Genomic DNA, 19268 nt, shown 5'->3' on the forward strand with positions numbered 1-19268 from the left:
GAAGCATCTCACATAGACTCCATTTTATCAAAATAATCTAAATTATTTTATATCTCTGTAATAATACAACAGTAGCTTGTACTTGATCCAAACTAAGATATACATAAATAATCCTTATTGGTAGCAAAACCAGCCTATTAGGTTTATTTACTTTGGTTTATTTACTTAAGGTAGGAAGATTCAAATTATGGAAAGATCCGATATCTGGAAAGCCCCAAGTATTCTGGATAACAGATCCCATACCTGTATAGTATTACTAAATGGAGACACGACTTTTTGTTGCCCAAACTGCTCCATTTAACCCTTTACCTGCCAAGCACAGTTACTATGTGCTGGCAGAAATGCACATTAAAGGGCTTCCTAGCTGCACTAGCATCTTTTGCAGCTGTGCAGCGAGTAAGATGGGCCCCCAACCCCTTAGGTAATGAGCTAAGGTGGCTTCCAGGTTGGTCCTTCGACACAATTGTCGCAGGGCCCAACTTCTTACCTGATCTCACATCTTCAGCCACTGACGCAGGACCGACTTCCAGCCGGCCCACTCACTACCTGGGGAATGTGTACTTTCCAAAAATATATGGTTTTCTGGAGTTAATGTACTTTTTTCTACCTTTGCCCCTCAAGAATGCTGTAAATGTGTTGATTTTGCAGTATCTGGAATTACAAAATTGATAGCTCGAATGGGGTGTCTTCATTTTGCGGCACCTATATGCCACATACTTGGGTAAACCTATACATATTAGACCTCAAACTGTTCAGCTGACCCCAGGCATTCATATTTAGGGTGTTTTTATCTTGGTAGCTAATAGTATGTGGGAGATAAGATGCTGGAAGCTTTGAGGTAATTTTTAAAAAAATTTGTTACATATTTATATAAAAAAAAAATATAAATTTAGGATAGAATTACAACTAGGTACTTTATATAAGAAAGACATATTTACCCACTTTAGATTCACCATCTGTTATTTCCAATAATGTGTAGTTTTCTAGTGTTAGTGGAATGTTTGGCCTTGAAATCAGAAGTGTGCCTTTTTTTTTGCTAAAGGGTTGAAGTAGCATCTTACTGTTAGGGGCCGATTCACTAAGGGTCGAATATCGAGGGTTAATTAACCCTCGATATTCGACTAGGAATTAAAATCCTTCGACTTCGAATATCGAAGGATTTAGCACAGATAGATCGAACAATCGAAGGATAATTCCTTCGATCGAACGATTAAATCCTTCGAATCGAACGATTCGAAGGATTTTAATCCAACGATCGAAGGAATATCCTTCGATCAAAAAAAGTTAGCCAAGCCTATGGGGACCTTCCCCATAGGCTAACATTGACTTCGGTAGCTTTTAGATGGCGAACTAGGGGGTCGAAGTTTTTTTTAAAGAGACAGTACTTCGACTATCGAATGGTCGAATAGTCTAACGATTTTTACTACGAATCCTTCGATTCGTAGTCGTAGTCGAAGGTCGAAGTAGCCCATTCGATGGTCGAAGTAGACCAAAAAAACCTTCGAAATTCGACGTTTTTTACCTTCGAATCCTTCACTCGAAGTTAGTGAATCGGCCCCAAAGTGTAAAGTTCAGTACCAGAGACCCTACATTTTAATGCTTAATTCCAAGGACCAAGGGCAACACGTGGCACAAGGTACATGATCTGTAATAATATAGTACCATGCCAGAAAGAAGCTAATACACTTATTTATGTAACTATGCATAACATGATCACATGCAATATTGCACTCAAACCTGTGGCCACCATGTTTTGTTTTGTTATTTTAAACATCATCATGGAATTTATTTTACTGAATTCAATTTTGTTTCATAATAGATGGACGAATTTAGCTTATACACTCACAAACTTAGTAGAAGTATACAAAATACAGGATACTCAGAGTAAAAAAAACCCCCACTTCTTTGTAAATGTATCTGAGCAGGAGAGGTGAAACGAAAGAGGTTGAAGAAAAGGCGAAGGTGTGTCAGTACTGGCCCCCTGTCATTAACTCGCTCTGGGTTAATTATAGGCCCAGAGACCGTGACACTTGTGATACAGAGAGTCACTGCCAATTACCTTTCCCCAAGGCTAACTGTACCTCTATCACTTGTCACCAGCATGCCTTAACCCGTTCATGGCAACAGCATACAGAAACTCAAAGTCATGGTAATACACAACAGACACTGAAACATAAGAAAAACTTCTGAAATCTCTGGGGTTCAATAAAGGATGAGTGGCCTCCTGTCAACAAGTATTATGTTTCAGGGCCAGCATAACAGTTTCCAGTCTCTATATCCCTGCATGAAAAAAATTACACAATTGAATTTTCTATTCATTGCAAGCAAGCAAGACATACTAAATAAAGTCGGGTTTCTTAGCCTTTTTCTCAGGGGACCAAGATTATGCCTAGTAGTTAGTTTTGCCACTTAAGATCATAAAGATAGCAGCACTCCCATTTTTACAAAATATAAAACAGCCTTTATTCTCACATATGGCAATTCCAGCAACTCTTCAGATCTGCCAGGTCCTTTTTCAAGCTGACAAAATATCAGTAAAGTTAGTTTTGTAACCCAAGAACTAGATTAAAATAACAAACCTCATTTTAATATTATTGTCTAATGCACCCATTTTTTTTCCCGACCCACAAATCCCTGGTTAAGACTGAAATGTCTAGAATGTCAGCTGATTTAGCTATTCAGCTGTATGTGAGAAATAGTGCTGGGAGTTATAGTTAAATAACAATTGTGAAGTTTATATTTATGTCTCAGTTTCCCTCCTCCCACTCCCTTGAACACTAAAATTGTTCTGGATTTCAAAATGATTTTATAACATCGCTCACTAGAACACTCTAATCAGTCACTGATTAGAGAAAAAAAATCTACACAGTTAAAAAAAAATCTATATTTAATTTATTATTGCAGAAGTAGCCTCCTGACACCCCAAGCTCTATTGACCTTCTGAGACTGGAGAGTCAAACACAGGATGGATTTGCATTCTGTGACACATGCTCCGATATTGGTATATCCAAAGCACTCTTTAGTTTATATATATATTGTGATTCAGGCAGCTATTTCTTTTCTCTCTGTTTTTCCTCTCTGTTTTTCCTGATTTAAGAATTAATGTGTGTGTATATATAGTGCTACTGATGTGTTAGCCAGATGTGTTACCCCACCCCAAAACCATTTTTGTGATAGTACTGAACTCATTGACAATGAACTTGCTAAGAAGTTGTTCTCTGTATATGACTTTCAGATTTCTGCCCCCTGGTGGTATCTCCATGTTCACACTGTACATTAATTCATTCTGAAAAGAAGAATTCCACAGTATTCACCTACTAGGAATAATGCACAGTGCGATGCTAATATCAGCTGGGTACATGCTGGTAGAGATCAATAAACCATTCATTTATTGCAATATCCTCCCCTTAACCACAATAGCCCTAGAGTTTGCGAATTCTCTAGAAAAAAACAGCTACAGGTATAGGATCAAGAGCATAATCCAGAATGCTTGGGACTGGGGTTTCTGTTTAAGGGATCTCTACAAATTTTGATCTCCATACCTTATGTCTGCTAAAAATCATTTAAACATTAAAATCATCGGCGGGGCGGGGAGGCGTGGGTCTATAAAGGGAAGCCGGTAGTCAGGCTCAGGCAAGCGCGGGTGGAGGGAGGGCGGGTTAGGGTCGGGAGAAAAACCTAACCCGCACATCACTAGGACCCTGCCCATTAGTACAAATATGATAATTGTATCCTATTTTTAACCCACCATCAATGATTTTCTTTTTTTACAAGTGTACTGTTATGGGCTTTCTGTTGTATAATGTTGTTGGTGATATTGGTTATGGTTATCTTTAGGGGGTCAGGATGGCAGTCATTGTGTTAACTGTCAATTTGGAGGTAGGGAGAGACATTTCTTAACAAGGGAGTTAAGCATGTACTGTACTGTACTGTAGCCCTGCACTGGTAAAACTGGCGCGTTTGCTTCCAAAACACTACTATAGTTTATATAAACAAGCTGCTGCGTAGACATGGGGCAGCTATTTAAAGTTGAAAAGAAGAAGAAAAGGCACAGGTTATAGAGCAGATAACAGATAAGCTTTGTAGCATTCAATGGGGTTTTATAAAGCGTATCTGTATCTAATATGCATTCTGTGCTTGAATGGCTGCCCCCATAGCTACACATCAGCATGTTTATATAATCTATAGTAGCATTTCTGAAGCAAACAGACCAATCTTACCAGGGCAGGACAACAGTGCATTACATTTTCATTATTTTAAAATGCTTTAATTTGTTTGATGTTACTGTTCCTTTAAGCACCAAAGCACTACTAAAATATTGACTAACTAACCCTCTTTCACTGGTCCGACTCAACCCAGACTGTCTGTGTATTGCCTCCTACATTCTAGATGGACGCTACACACTACCTATACACTCACCTTGCCTCAGTCCAAACTTTACTCTCTTGGATTTAGGAAAAATTGAGTTTTATTTTAACAAATCTTTTATCCCCCTCCCCCCCCCCAGAAAAGTGTCCTCCTTTTATTTGGGTCTGTATCATCTTCATATTCTATTTTCATAATATCTAGGAGTGTCTATGGAAAAAGCAGCACGTTCTGCTACACAAGGTGAGTGCCCAGCATGTAGCTACAGTGAATTCAGTAACCACAACTAAACAGAATTTACACGCTGGCATCAGCCTTTAGAAGTCCTGTTGTACTATAATACAAACAGTATCCTAATGCAATATAAACATAAATCACAACTCCAACAACTTCACAAACAGATGGAGTCAGTGTCCATCATGTGTTCTAATTTCTGCACAAGGATTTCGACAGATAATAAAATCATCTATTTGTTACTAAGGTGATTATGTCACATGGGGCTTTTCTTGGGCATTTTTGCCCCCTAAAATGCTCTGTCAAAGCACCTAAAATATCCTCCTGCTGAGGCAAATTGGGCTCAGTGGGAATAAATGCTTGACAAATCTGGTCCACGAATTACATTAAATCAGTTTTTTTTCTACTTGCGTCATGCAGGTCAGATGTCACCTGCAATAGGGCTTTAGTAGCCAACATCCTGCCTCTAAACTCCATGACTTTTACAGCATTACAATACTGTCATAGATAGCTCTTTGCCTATTGATACAGAATAATACAGACTCAATCATGTTCACTTTTCTATTTTGCCCATTTTAGAGATTTTAAAAAGATTTCTCTTCCCCTTACGTTTTGTATATCAAAGGAGATGGATCTGCATGACAGTGGGGTTCTAATTTTTTTTTTAGTAGGGGTCAGATCTTGATGAGAGAGACAGCAGGAGAGATCAATAGCTATCCAGGAATTGATTAATCTACTCTGCAGCATGTCCCAGGGCAAATCGGGGAGTGACACTGTGGCGACACGGCAGTGACACTGTGAATTAATGGGAAAAGGAGAGAGAGGGATGGGGAGGGAGAGAAAATGAAGCTTGGTTAGGCAACTCACACTAAGGTGTTACAGGAGAAGATACAAGAATAAGGCAAGGGAGCTGGACCAGGTGGAATTATAAGTAAATATAGAAAGCGGACAGGTGATTCTGCGTTAATGCTGATCCATAATACCCATTAACAACAGGGGCAGGTGACAGGAGAACTTAATTCAGAGATATTTCTCAGGAGAACTACAAAGCCCAAGAATTACCAATGAGAAATCAAGAATTGGCACACAGAGGTTTTTATTACATTCAGTGATAAGCCACTATTACAATCTTTACTTTAAACTGAGACCCCCACAGTTGTTCTGTCTGTGTGTCTATCAATCTCACCTGGAGTATGTGCCAAAGGTGGAAAACGCGTGAGCACTAAATTGTACACTCAACGATAGATATGGAGTGAAATGCTCCAAGGTTCAATATTTTCCACTGACTAGGCATGAAGTATGGGTGTGTAAGGAAAAACATTGCCTCTCCAACAGTGGATTCATGGGATGTGATGCTCCTAGGCTACACTTTCCACAGCCCCCCTAGCAAGGTGCTATCCTAGTCTGGAAGTATAAGTCAAATATGGGAGTGGACCTTTACAGCCTCTGAAGTCACTTTTATACTGCAGGCAGGCTGGGGTGGATAGATGCACAGTGTATACTCACTCTCTTGTCTTTTTTTATTTGCGCCTGCTCAGCATCAAAGATGCACCTAGAGACACAAGATGCCCACCTAGCTTTTCTTCAGTTAATATTTGTATTTTCTTTTATATTCAACTGGAAACACATCTAGCTTTTTTCAATTATTACTTGTATTTTTTCTTTTTTATATTTTTTTATTTTTCTTCTTCCTTTTATATTTAAAAAGATGCCCAAACCGATGCACCTTAGAGAGCTTAGGTGCACAAACCATACAGACACACAAGAGCCTGCAAGTTCATGCGTTGCTTCCTGGCTGCCTAATCTTCTCGGACTGAGGCCCAGCACAGAAAAAAATATTTTTCTAAAGAAAATTGTGACCCCTGAGCACTCTGGGCCCCAAGGATATAGCCTAGGGAAACCTTTTCATGAACCGGCCCCTGCTCTCCCAAGTGATGCAGATGCATGCCAAATACAAACAGGTACATGTTTTGACCCAATGGTAGCCATACTTTATCCTTCTGGCCCTACCTGGCTATGTGTGCTCATGGGGACATTATGTTTCAGAGCCACAGAAATACTTGCTGCTGGTGGCCTAAGATGTTATCATACCGCAATCCAAGCACAAGTAAAGCTTGTTTCACCAAACTTTTAACTTAAAAATCATTGTCCTTTTGATAAATGGTAAAATAACCAGTTGTAGATGGAAAAAAAAAATCTAATCCTATATAAATATTATTTATGAATCTGAAGAGTTCTGCAGTTTTTCTCCGACTGTTTTACAATTTAACACATGGAAAGACAACATGAAAAGAGAAAATGGGGGAAGGAGCCATTTAGCACAGAGCACTTCAAACACTTGAAGTATATTGTTGTGTGCGATGCCATGAATATGTGACTGAATGAAGTATGATTGGGGTAGCCATGGTTACAGCGAAAAATAAACTTGGTTAATAGGGAAAAGAAGATGTTTTACATGCTTATTTACTTTATATGGAAAGATACACTTAATGTTTTAAATTTCAGCTTTTGATATGATAAATATGTATACCGGTAGTTATTTAATTTTAGTATGCTCTGGACATTAATGTTATAAGAGATTCTGTAATAAAAAGTTGTAGAAGGTTAAAAAAAGTAGAAAAACCATGCAGTAAGTAGGCTTGACCCTTTATCAAACCTAGATACTGTTAAAAAAAAAACAGCTTTTACATAGTATCAGGAAAATAGGGGATGGGGTGGGGTTGGGTGCAAACAGTTGACCATTGCATGTGTTTATGTACACATATTGCAAATCCATATTTCTCCTATCACCAGAGCATAACAACCAATGGTCATGCTTTATTATTTTAGATATTGTAATAATGGATTCTACTTAATGTCCATAAATCATAATTTCCATGTATCTTAAAAAGCTCATAAACCCTTAGGTACAAACCACATACAAAGGGGTATATTTATCAAAGAGTGAAGTTAGAGATCACCACAGTCCTCTAGAGTGAAATTCCACTCTTCATTCATTTTGTATGGGATGTTTAAAAGAGTATTTATCAATGGGTGAAAGTAAAAGTTCATCCTTTGATAAATACGCCTTTCAAAATCCCATAGAAATGAATGGAGAGTGAATTTCACTCTAGAGGATCTGTAACTTCACTGTTTGATAAATATACCAAAAATTCGCCAGCAACGGCTTTGCAGCTATCGCAGCAGTTCGCCAGGCAAAAATTCGCTAAGACATTGCTAATTTATTGAAATGCAAAGTTTCATCCTGGGTGTCAGACGCTGGCGAATTTTTGCTAAAGTTACTTTGGCAATGTGAGCAAATCAAAGCGAAGAATCGCTAGCATTCAATTCTGCGTAGCACAAATTTGCTAGAGGTCTTGTGCTTTGAATGCGGTGGGAAATTTACAGTTGAATGGACCTCTTTATGTTACATGCTGCATCTAATACATTACATTTACACTGATAACTACACATGCCAAGGGAACCAATAGAGATGTTATGATGCCCTACACAGGCCAGTCATCAGGGGGCACAGCGGGGACAGTTTTCCCGGGCCTGGCAAAGTCCAAGGTAAAAGGGGGGGACCATTATCTAGAAAAAAAACCAAGTTCCTGGAGAACAGGTCCAATACCTGTAATACAACTGATAGGATGCTTGAGTTGTAGTTTAGCAATTGATTAGACATTACTTGCTGTGCACAGTATAGAGACCACAGCCGCAGATCATATACAGTAGTGTTTAACCCGTTAACTGCCTGAATGGCAGTTCAATTCCTCCATCATACAGCATGATAAAGTGTAATATACATATCTGTACCATGTGAACTATGTAAAAAAAACAGTGTTGCTAAATGACATTAATTATGGCAATTGGACAGCATAACCATTTATTTTACACTGCTTTAAAACCAGTTTTTCTGAGAAAATATAATAATAAATAAGGATCTGGTTACAGTATGTTGAGTTGTGACCCTATGTCATGTACAAGGCTGACCCCAATGCAAGAATAAGCAAAGCTGTTCATAGTATAACGTACTGTACATGGAAGGAACAGACTTACTGCTCATGGGACTGCTTGGCTGAGCTTAAAACCTAGAACTCCCCATTTCAATAAATACATGAATACAGCATGGTGCAACTCAGATAATCAGACAGCTTAATTGTTTCAGGAGTCAATACCAGCAGGGCAGAGATTCAGTTTCCATTAAATTTACAAATAACTATTTAAAATCAATGATGTCGCGAACTGTTCGCCGGCGAACTTGTTCGCGCGAACATCGGGTGTTCGCGCTCGCCGGAAGTTCGCGAACGTCGCGCGACGTTCGCCATTTTGGGTTCGCCATTGTTGGCGCTTTTTTTTGCCCTCTCACCCCAGACCAGCAGGTACATGGCAGCCAATCAGGAAGCTCTCCCCTGGACCACTCCCCTTCCCTATAAAAACCGAAGCCCTGCAGCGTTTTTTCACTCTGCCTGTGTGTGCTGAAGAGATAGTGTAGGGAGAGAGCTGCTGCCTGTTAGTGATTTCAGGGACAGTTGAAAGTTTGCTGGCTAGTAATCGTTTTGATACTGCTCTGTTATTGGAGGGACAGAAGTCTGCAGGGGTTTGAGGGACATTTAAGCTTAGGTAGCTTTGCTGGCTAGTAATCTACCTTCTACTGCAGTGCTCTGTATGTAGCTGCAGTGGGCAGCTGTCCTGCTTCTGATCTCATCTGCTGACTGCTGCAATAACAGTAGTCCTTGTAAGGACTGCTTTTATTTATTTTTTTGTTGTTTTACTACTACTACTACTATAAGAGCCCAGTGCTATTAGTCTAGCAGTGTTGGGGAGTGGGACTGGTGTGCTAATCTGCTGCTCCTAGTAGTTCAGCAGCACCAACTTTAATTTTTTTTTTTAATATTCATTTTTTTTTTATTTTACTTTTTTTTATTTTACTACCGCTGTAGTAGTGTATAAGTTGACCTTTTAGGCATTATTTGCCCTGTAGGCATTATTTGCACACTGTTTTCTTCAACCCGCCATCTAGCTGTGTGACCTTGTTCACATTCTGTCTAAATATCCATAATATTACCGTCTCCAGAAAAAACACCGGAGTGACTTTTTTCAAGCAGCATTCATATATTTTACGTAATCCGTATCCACCGCTGTAGTAGTGTATACGTTGACCTTGTAGGCATTATTTGCACACTGTTTTCTTCAACCCGCCATCTAGCTGTGTGACCTTGTTCACATTCTGTCTAAATATCCATAATATTACCGTCTCCAGAAAAAACACCGGAGTGACTTTTTTCAAGCAGCATTCATATATTTTACGTAATCCGTATCCACCGCTGTAGTAGTGTATACGTTGACCTTGTAGGCATTATTTGCACACTGTTTTCTTCAACCCGCCATCTAGCTGTGTGACCTTGTTCACATTCTGTCTAAATATCCATAATATTACCGTCTCCAGAAAAAACACCGGAGTGACTTTTTTCAAGCAGCCATAATATATTTTACGTAATCCGTATCCACCGCTGTAGTAGTGTATACGTTGACCTTGTAGGCATTATTTGCACACTGTTTTCTTCAACCCGCCATCTAGCTGTGTGACCTTGTTCACATTCTGTCTAAATATCCATAATATTACCGTCTCCAGAAAAAACACCGGAGTGACTTTTTTCAAGCAGCATTCATATATTTTACGTAATCCGTATCCACCGCTGTAGTAGTGTATACGTTGATCTTGTGGGCAGTATTTGCACAGTGTTTTCTTCAAACCGCCATCTAGCTGTGTGAGCTTGTTCACATTTTGTCTAAATATTGATAATATTATCGTCTCTAGAAAAACCACTTGAGTTACTTTTTTTCAAGCAGCATTCATATATTTTACGTAATCCGTATCCACCGCTGTAGTAGTGTATACGTTAACCTTGTAGGCATTATTTGCACAGTGTTTTCTTCAAACCGCCATCTAGCTGTGTGAGCTTGTTCACATTTTGTCTAAATATTGATAATATTATCGTCTCTAGAAAAACCACTTGAGTTACTTTTTTTCAAGCAGCATTCATATATTTTACGTAATCCGTATCCACCGCTGTAGTAGTGTATACGTTGACCTTGTAGGCATTGTTTGCCCAGTTTTTTTGGCCGCAGCCACTGAAGCACAGAGGCCAGAAAAAATATGCCATATAAATGCTGAAAATAGTCATTTTTTGCCATACGTTGACTCAACGTATATGGCAAAAAATTACTATTTTCAGCATTTATATGGCATATTTTTTCTGGCAACTGTGCTTCAGTGGCTGCGTCCAAAAAAACTGGGCAAACAATGCCTACAAGTTGTTTAAAGAGAACAGTAGATTACTAGCCAGCAAAGCTACCTAAGCTAAAATGTCCCTCAAATCCCTGCAGACTTCTGTCCCTCCAATACAGAGCAGTATCAAGCAGATTACTAGCCAGCAAACTTACTATCATCTGTCCCTGAAATCACTAACAGCTCTCCCCCTACACTATCTCTTCCAAGCACACACAGGCAGATTTTTCAGATACATTTTTGCCCTTGATCCCCCTCTGGCATGCCACTGTCCAGGTCGTTGCACCCTTTAAACAACTTTAAAATCATTTTTCTGGCCAGAAATGTCTTTTCTAGATGTTAAAGTTCGCCTTCCCATTGAAGTCTATGGGGTTCGCGAACCGTTCGCGAACCGCTCGCATTTTTGCGCAAGTTCGCGAATATGTTTGCGAACTTTTTTTCCGACGTTCGCTACATCCCTATTTAAAATGCTTAGTTAAAATATAATGGAAAGTTGCTTGGAATGATATATCCTTTCATTATGCAAAAGTCTGCTTTTCTCGTGTAAATGGAGAAAGGAAAGTAGAGACATATCTCGGGATCCAATTTTCGCAAAAGGCAGCAGTGCTGCATGTTTTAACGCTGAAAACATACTCCTACGGTCAGGGTTTGTAATGAATGCTACTGAGCCGAAACTGATAGCAGAGAAATCTTTATTAAAGGAATATATTACAGAGTCTTACAACAGGTCTTACAACACACAAATGGAAAGTCATTAATTTCAGATAATGTGGGAAGAACCCACATAGGAATAGGACTGTCTTTGGTCTTTGATAGAGGCCTCCATTTTTTGCGCTGGTCCTTCACTCTATGCTCCATCTTGTTTGGGGACATCCAGGATTTTCAGTATCCTAATCCTTTCCTATTCATGGTTAGCTAAAAACAATTCTGTCTAGTAGGAGCCAATTACCTGCCGTTACTTACCTGAGATTTCAAGGCTCAGAATGGTTGAGGTTCCACTTCCATGACATTATTTGTGCCTCTTAAAAGGGACATATACATTTAAAGCCAAGATAGGCCAAATAAATTCTTCTTGATTTTAAGAGGAAATGTTTCTATCCAAGTAGCTGTGTAAATGCAGTTATCATAAAATGTCAAAAAGTAGTGCACACTAATGTAGGCCCCTTTTTCTCTCTTACTGTCATGCCTAGTACTGAAATTAATCCTAATGATGAGAATTGTCTCTGATGGCATAATGGAAAGGCTGGTGTCATAGTCAATATTGATAGTAAGGCAGGGGCAGGTGCAGTTTGTGATGTCATTAGAGGGGTACCGTTGGTGGCTTGTAACTGACTGAGAGAATTACATTTATCCAGTCACAGGCCACCAGCAATGCCCACCCCTATCCCCCCCTCTGGTGACATCATAAATGATAATAAAGCCTGGGCAATAGGCTGTGCTTTATAAGGCCTGGGGGGAGCAGGCTATGCTTTATAAGGCCTGGGGGGAACAGGCTGTGCTTTATAAAACCTGGGGATAGAAATGAAAGTATAGTTGAGCATGTAGTCTGTGATGTCATTAGAGGGGTACCGCTGGTGGCTTGTGACAGGTCACTAGGTATGCCCACCCCTATCCCCCCCCTCTGATAACATCACAGATTATGATAAAGCCTGGAGGTCACAGGCTGTGCTTTATTAAACCTTTAGCAAAGGGTTTTTTTTTTTACTTTTTTAAGGCCTGGGGGAACAGGCAGTGCTTTATAAAACCTGGGGGGAACAGGATGTGCTTTATAAGGCCTGGGGGGAACAGGCTGTGTTTTATAAGGCCTGGAGGGAACAGGCAGTGCTTTATAAAACCTGGGGGGAACAGGCTGTGCTTTATAAAACCTGGGGGGAACAGGCTGTGTTCTATAAAACCTGGGGGGAACAGGCTGTGCTTTATAAAACCTGGGGGGGACAGGCTGTGCTTTTGAAAGCCTGGGGGAACAGGCTTGGCAAGGGATAGAAATAAAAGCATATTTGAGCGTGTAGTCTGTGATGTCATTAGAGGGGTACCGCTGGTGGCTTGTGACAGGCCACTAGGTATGCCCACCCCTATCCCCCCCCCCTCTGATAACATCACAGATTATGATAAAGCCTGGAGGTCACAGGCTGTGCTTTATTAAACATTAATGGAAGGGTTAACATGGGAAGATGGGGGGATTTTTTTTGTTTTTTTTTGCTTTTTTTTTAAACTTTTAACTTAAAAAGTGCAAAACTGTGAACATGAAAAAAACCAGCTGCATAAGTTGATAATGGCATAGGGGATATTAAATGCAGCTGTAAGTGCTTTCTGCAGTGATGTTGGTCACAGTGCTACTAACCTGCAAGTTGGTGCATTTTGGGGAGAAGTACCTTTTCTGGTGTTGTAATTGCAAGGTAGAGCAGGATAGTAAGATGGTAATTAGCAGTATTTGCTCACCTTTGCTGTTGTCAGAATGTCATACATTACCCGATATCCAGGATGAAGCAGTGGAGGTGCTAGTGGTGTTCTGATGGAATGTTGCACGGTACTTGGATGGGATGACTCTGAAAAAGATATATTTTCTGTCAAGTACAGTGGGTACAAAGCCATATTCGTTGGTGGTCTAGCCTTACATACTAGGTTCATTAAGAAATAGAGATTTCAGAACCATAGTCTAATCTAACCTATTGGTCCCTAGAAATATCATCTCCTTTTTAAAGTTTACCTTGCCGATGGCACAGCTACTCATTACTCCAGCCAGCTTGGGTCCACGTAATTAAACCCCTTGAGCATACGGGTCTCGCTGTTGTCCTCTTTCGGGAATGCGATGTATTTCTTGATGAACCCCGTGGCTGATTCCTATGAGGAATAATAAAAATACATGGTCACACAATAATTCCCTTCAGCCATGGTGGTATTTAACATTTTAAATTGCCATTTAGCAGACTGATTCCCTGAACCCCCAAAAAAGCTGTGTGTTTTGTCTGAACACATGCAATGTAAAACTACTACAAATAGAATTAGCAAAGCAAAACTGGTGCAAAACAAAAAAGAACCCTGGAGCCACTGCAAGAATAGATACATCACTTCTCTGGTAGTGGATCTAAGTGTAGAGAGGTACTGATTCCCTTCTGGGTGAATGTGATCACGTCACAGTTATGTACTTACATGACTTGGTTTTATAGGAGGCTTTAATCTTCTTTTCTCCACATTTGACCAATCGACAGTGGAAAAAAATGGGTGTTCCCGGATGTTGCCATTCACCCCAAGGCGTTGGTTGGCCTTCTTCTTCAAGAGCTAAAGCAAATAATGACCAGTTATTTAACAATAATAATAATATATTGCATATCTTTTTCTACCTTCCATACAGTAAAACATTTATATATAAAAATTCTATAATTGTTCCTAGGTTATGCCTTGTGACCATGGTTGGTATCCAGAATATCATCAAGTACCAGAAGAGCTCTGCACATAAGGGCATGGCAGATAAAATCTGGTAAAAACCAGCTAGCATCTAATGCCACTAGCTCTACTTATAATAGAGTTTAAGGCTACTCAACAGGCTAAACCTCTCATTCTTGCTCTACGTCATCACTTACTACTGAATTTTGCTCTCACACTATCCCCTCACTCATGAATGCCCATCATAGAGTGACCTTCTTCTTGAGACTTTTTACCCCAGGCTCTAAATGTACTTTTTTCCTTCTGCACTTGATAGAGAAGCATCTTATCTCCTACCTAGTAGCTATACCAGTGAGGGTCATCTGACTAATGGCAACAATTTTACTACTCCTACAACAGGCCACAGATTGGAGCTTCCTGTGACAACATTCCTCCATAAAAAATAAACTAAATACCTTAAAACTATTCTGCTATAACAAAAACAAAAAGCATTTTTGTAACTTCATATTTGTTCATCTTTGAGTTAACTTTTAGTATGATGTAAAGAGTGATATTCTGAGACAATTTGCAATTGGTTTTCATTTTTTATTTGTGTTTTTTGCGTTATTTAGCTTTTTATTTAGCAGCTCTCCAGTTTGAAATGTCAGCTGTCTGGTTGCTAGGGTCCAAATTATCCTAGCAACCATGCAATGATTTGAATAAGAGACTGGAATATGAATAGGAGAGGGCTTGAATAGAAAGATGAATAATACAAAGTAGCAATAACAATACATTTGTAACCTTACAGAGCATTTGTTTTTTACAAGGGGTCAGCCATTTGAAAGCTGAGTCAGAAGAAAAAGGCAAATAGTCAAAAACTATAAAAAAAAAATAATGAAGACCACTTGAAAAGTTACTTCAAATTAGCCGTTCTATAAGGTTAACTTAAAGGTGAACCACCCCTTTAATAGTAGCATTTACTTTCTTTTCTGTTAATTTATTTTTATAAAAAATTAAAACTCAATAAAAATAATTGTTAAAAAAAATAGTAGCATTTACTAAATGTTTATTCTGATTTTACTAACCTGTTTTATGAGGTCACGCAGTTTGGTAGAAAGGGAGTCTAGATATTCAGGCTCTCTGTTGATGATGCTTTCTACCTGTTGTTTCAAGTTTCCCTTCGGTGAGAATGGTAACCTACTGGTGGCCATTTCATACAAGATGACTCCGAAAGACCACCAGTCAGCTCCAGCGTCGTATTGCTCCTCTAATAAAACCTTGGCAACAAATAACAGATTAGTTACCCAAAGTTCTCATACTGAAAACCCTGATTACCATATAGGATTGCAGAATGGGCAAACTGATGCTTGAATGAAGGCCAATAAATTAGATATTTAAATGTAATTACCCAGAATGGGCTGAAGGATTAGCTGGCTTTGGCAGTTCAATAAGCTCAGAGTTTTAGTGGGCCAAGTGGTAGAGTAACACATCAGTGTCATTTAAAATAATAAGAGATATTGTGTAAATGTACAGGAACTGAGATTCTCACCTGTGGTGCCGTGTATCCTGGTGTTCCGTAATAGTCACACCGTGTGTTTGCTCCATACATACCGGTGCAGACAAGGCCAAAATCACCGATCTTCACATGGCCCTGTTCATCCACCAAGATGTTCTCTGGTTTGAGGTCACTGTAAGACACACATGGTACAGTTTATATTAGAATGATGTCCAGAAACAAAACTATTTATAAATAGTGAAGGACTTAGGAGAGAATTTAGATTTTTCTTACCGATGAACGATCCCGTTCTTGTGCAGGAACTGTATACCCACCACTAATTCTGAAGCATAAAACCTTTTTGAAAAAAGAAAACACAAATCACTTTGTAGTCCCTTCTCATACCATTTAATATATGCTTGAGCAGTGTTTCTGTGTTGTACTCCAGTAGCATGCAGGGCCACCTTCAGAAATCATGGAGTCCTGTATGCCAGGCCCATTGTCCTGGCCCAGAGGATTTTAGTTCTTAAGGGGGGCCTGGTCATGTTGTACATCCTTAGCCGGGCCCCCCCGCTGCCTGTGACCTCCTGAGTTCGGAAGGGAGGACGAGAGCTGCATCTTCTGTACAATAGTGGCATTATCTTCCCTTATCGGTCACAGATGTTTAAGTCCCAGAAAAGCCGCATGAGAATTGGATGAGCGGGAAAGGGGAGGTTCAAACCTCAGCTATCCAATCCCTGTGCAGCTCAACCAGGACTTAGACATCTCTGACCAATAAGGGAAGAGAATGCTGCTACTGTACAGAGGATGCAGCCACCTGTGGTCTCGCTCTCTCTACTGAACTCAGCAGGTCACAGATACCAGGGCCAATGAAGTAAGTGCAGCAAAGCCAACCCATCCTTAAGTTAAAGATTTGGCAATTGAGCACACAAGCCTACTGTGAGTGTGCAGCTAACAAATTAGTTTGTAAACTCTTCATTGCTCATTCTTTTTTTTTTGTATATTCTTTATTTTTATGTAAGACAAATTGTCAGTATGGCATTTAAGAAACAATGCAATAAAAGGATGATAAAAGTCAGTAATATATGAATGAGGTGATATGTCTTTGTATAAGTTTTTCTGTTAATCACATTTGTGGAAAAAAGAATCACAGCCAAGCTTGTATGTCAGTATTATTTTGATCAGTCCAGAATGTACTCATATATGTAATAGCAGGTATGTGCTCCCGGCCCTTTTTGGTTCCTGTTTTGGGGAGGGCCTGGCCACAATTTTATATTTTACATAAACATTTGAGGGGGCCCTGGCCACCAATATATTTTTCTATGGAGGCCCTTACCTCCAATATTATTTTTATGGGGGGCCCTGGCCATCAATGTTTTTCATCATGTGTGGCTCTAGCCACCATTTTTTTATGGGGGGTCCTGACCACAAATTTTTCTTTACTTGTGTAGAGGACACTGGCTACCAATGGTTAAGTTTTTAGCAAATGATTTTTACTTTGTACATTAGAAATGCAAATGCTAAAGGTAAGTGCAATTTAGATTAGTGTAGATACCTGCTTAAAGATTCTACCTTGAAGTGGTGGTTAATAATCCTTTGGCCAAAACTATTTGCTGTTTATGTGCTCATGACTTTGTTGCCTTTTTACTGTGGTGTGGGTGGACTTGTGGTTGTGGGGGGAGTTTGTAGTGCAGTGAGCGGGGCACAGGGGCCCCAGCAGTTTTCATATAGGGCCCCATGACTTCTGATGGCAGCTCTGCCTGTATGGCAACATTTTAGGGGCCCCTGGTCCCCGCCCACCCACAAGCCCCACCCCATCTCGAACACCCCACAGTAAAAAGGCCACACAGATAGATATCAGAGATAAAGCATTAAATCCCCCTAAGCTATAAAAAGCCATTTGTGGCCAGCCCCCCCCCCCACATGTTATAAAAAGCCATTGGTGATCAGGGTACCCCCCAGCAAGTAAAAAAAAATATTGATGGCTTGCCCCCCACAAGTTATAAAATGCTATCAATGGCCAGGACCCCCCAAAAGTTATTAAAATCCACTGGTGACCAGGACCCCCTTCAAGTTAAAAAAAAACAAAACTTGGTAGCCAGGCCCCCCCAAAATTTTAAAAAAATGCTTGCCAGTGTTTTCTTTCTAAGGGGGGCCCGGCCCAGCTTCACTTACTTGATTAGCTTTCAGCGTGCTGCCAGCTTCAGAAAATAGGACAGCAGTTCCGTGCACACAAGATTTTCTCCTATTCAGATTTTCTGTACCCTCATTGGTTCTTTAAGGATAAGTCCTGGTAAAGCTGTACAAGGATTGGATAGGGGAAGTACTTCCCCTTCAGCCTATCCAATCCCAATGCAGTTTTACCAGGACTTATCCTTAAAGAACCAATGAGGGTACAGAAAATCTGAAAAGGAGAAAATCTCAAATTTACTAAGTGGTGAAAATTCGCCAGCGACAGCTTTGCAGGCATCGCAACACTTCGCCAGGCAAAAATTTGCTCAGACAACGCTAATTCAATAACATATGAAGTTGCCTCTAGGGCGCTGAACGCGAAGTTGCGCTAGCGTTAATTCATCAAGCAGAGCAAAGTTGCGCTAGCGTTGGCTAATTAGCATACGGCGGGAAGTTAAAGTTGGATGGACGTATATGTTGCAGCAAATACATTACATTACACAAGCTCAGGGAATCTTGATAAAAGAAAATAGAGTTGTTATATATAATATAATGCCCTACACATGAGCCCAATGTATAGTTTATGTGTAGGGGGGAAGCCTGTTACCCCATAAATTTTTATACTCTTTTGCAGCCTATCACCCTGATAAAAAAGGAAAAATCACCAGCATTTTTTTGGGACTTTTTCAACTAAATTTTGAGGAAGTCCTATCTACTCTATTGCACTTCGCCTGGTCTGAGGTGGTGAAGGCAATTCTGGTGCAAGAGTAACTTCAGTAAAATCCACATCTTAGTGAATTTGCATAGTTACGTCCCTTCGCCAGAGCGCAACTTTGCCTGGCGATTGAGTGCGACTGAGCACCAGTCTCTTTCGCTAGCGAAGTTATGCCTGCGCCCGTTAGTAAATCGGCGAAGTACTGAAATGACATAACGTTAGTCACTTCGCCCTTCAGTACATTTGCCCCCTTGCATGCACAGAGCTGCTGTCCTATTTTCCGAAGCTGGCTGCATGCTGAAAGCAGGGGGGCCCGGCTAATGAAGTAAGTGAAGCATGGCTGGGCCCCCCTTAGACATAAAACCCTGCGGGGCCTGGGACTACTGTCCCCCACTGTGCCCCCCTTATGGCGACCCTGCTAGCATGTTACTTATAGTGTTATGTGACTGGTAGATATCTATTATATTTTAGGTACTTCAGTCTCAAGGACCTTGTTACTTACAGCACTTGCTTGTTATTCAGACGTCCTCGGTCCTCAATGATGTTCTCCAGTGTTCCGCCACTGACGTACTCCAGGGCTAGCAGGATTAGCGACTGGTTATAAAAACAGAAAGGAGAGGGTGAAGCATAGAAATGGATAGGACAAAATAGGA

This window comes from Xenopus laevis, chromosome 2S, assembly GCF_017654675.1.
Source record: "Xenopus laevis strain J_2021 chromosome 2S, Xenopus_laevis_v10.1, whole genome shotgun sequence".
In the NCBI taxonomy this organism is placed as follows: domain Eukaryota; kingdom Metazoa; phylum Chordata; class Amphibia; order Anura; family Pipidae; genus Xenopus; species Xenopus laevis.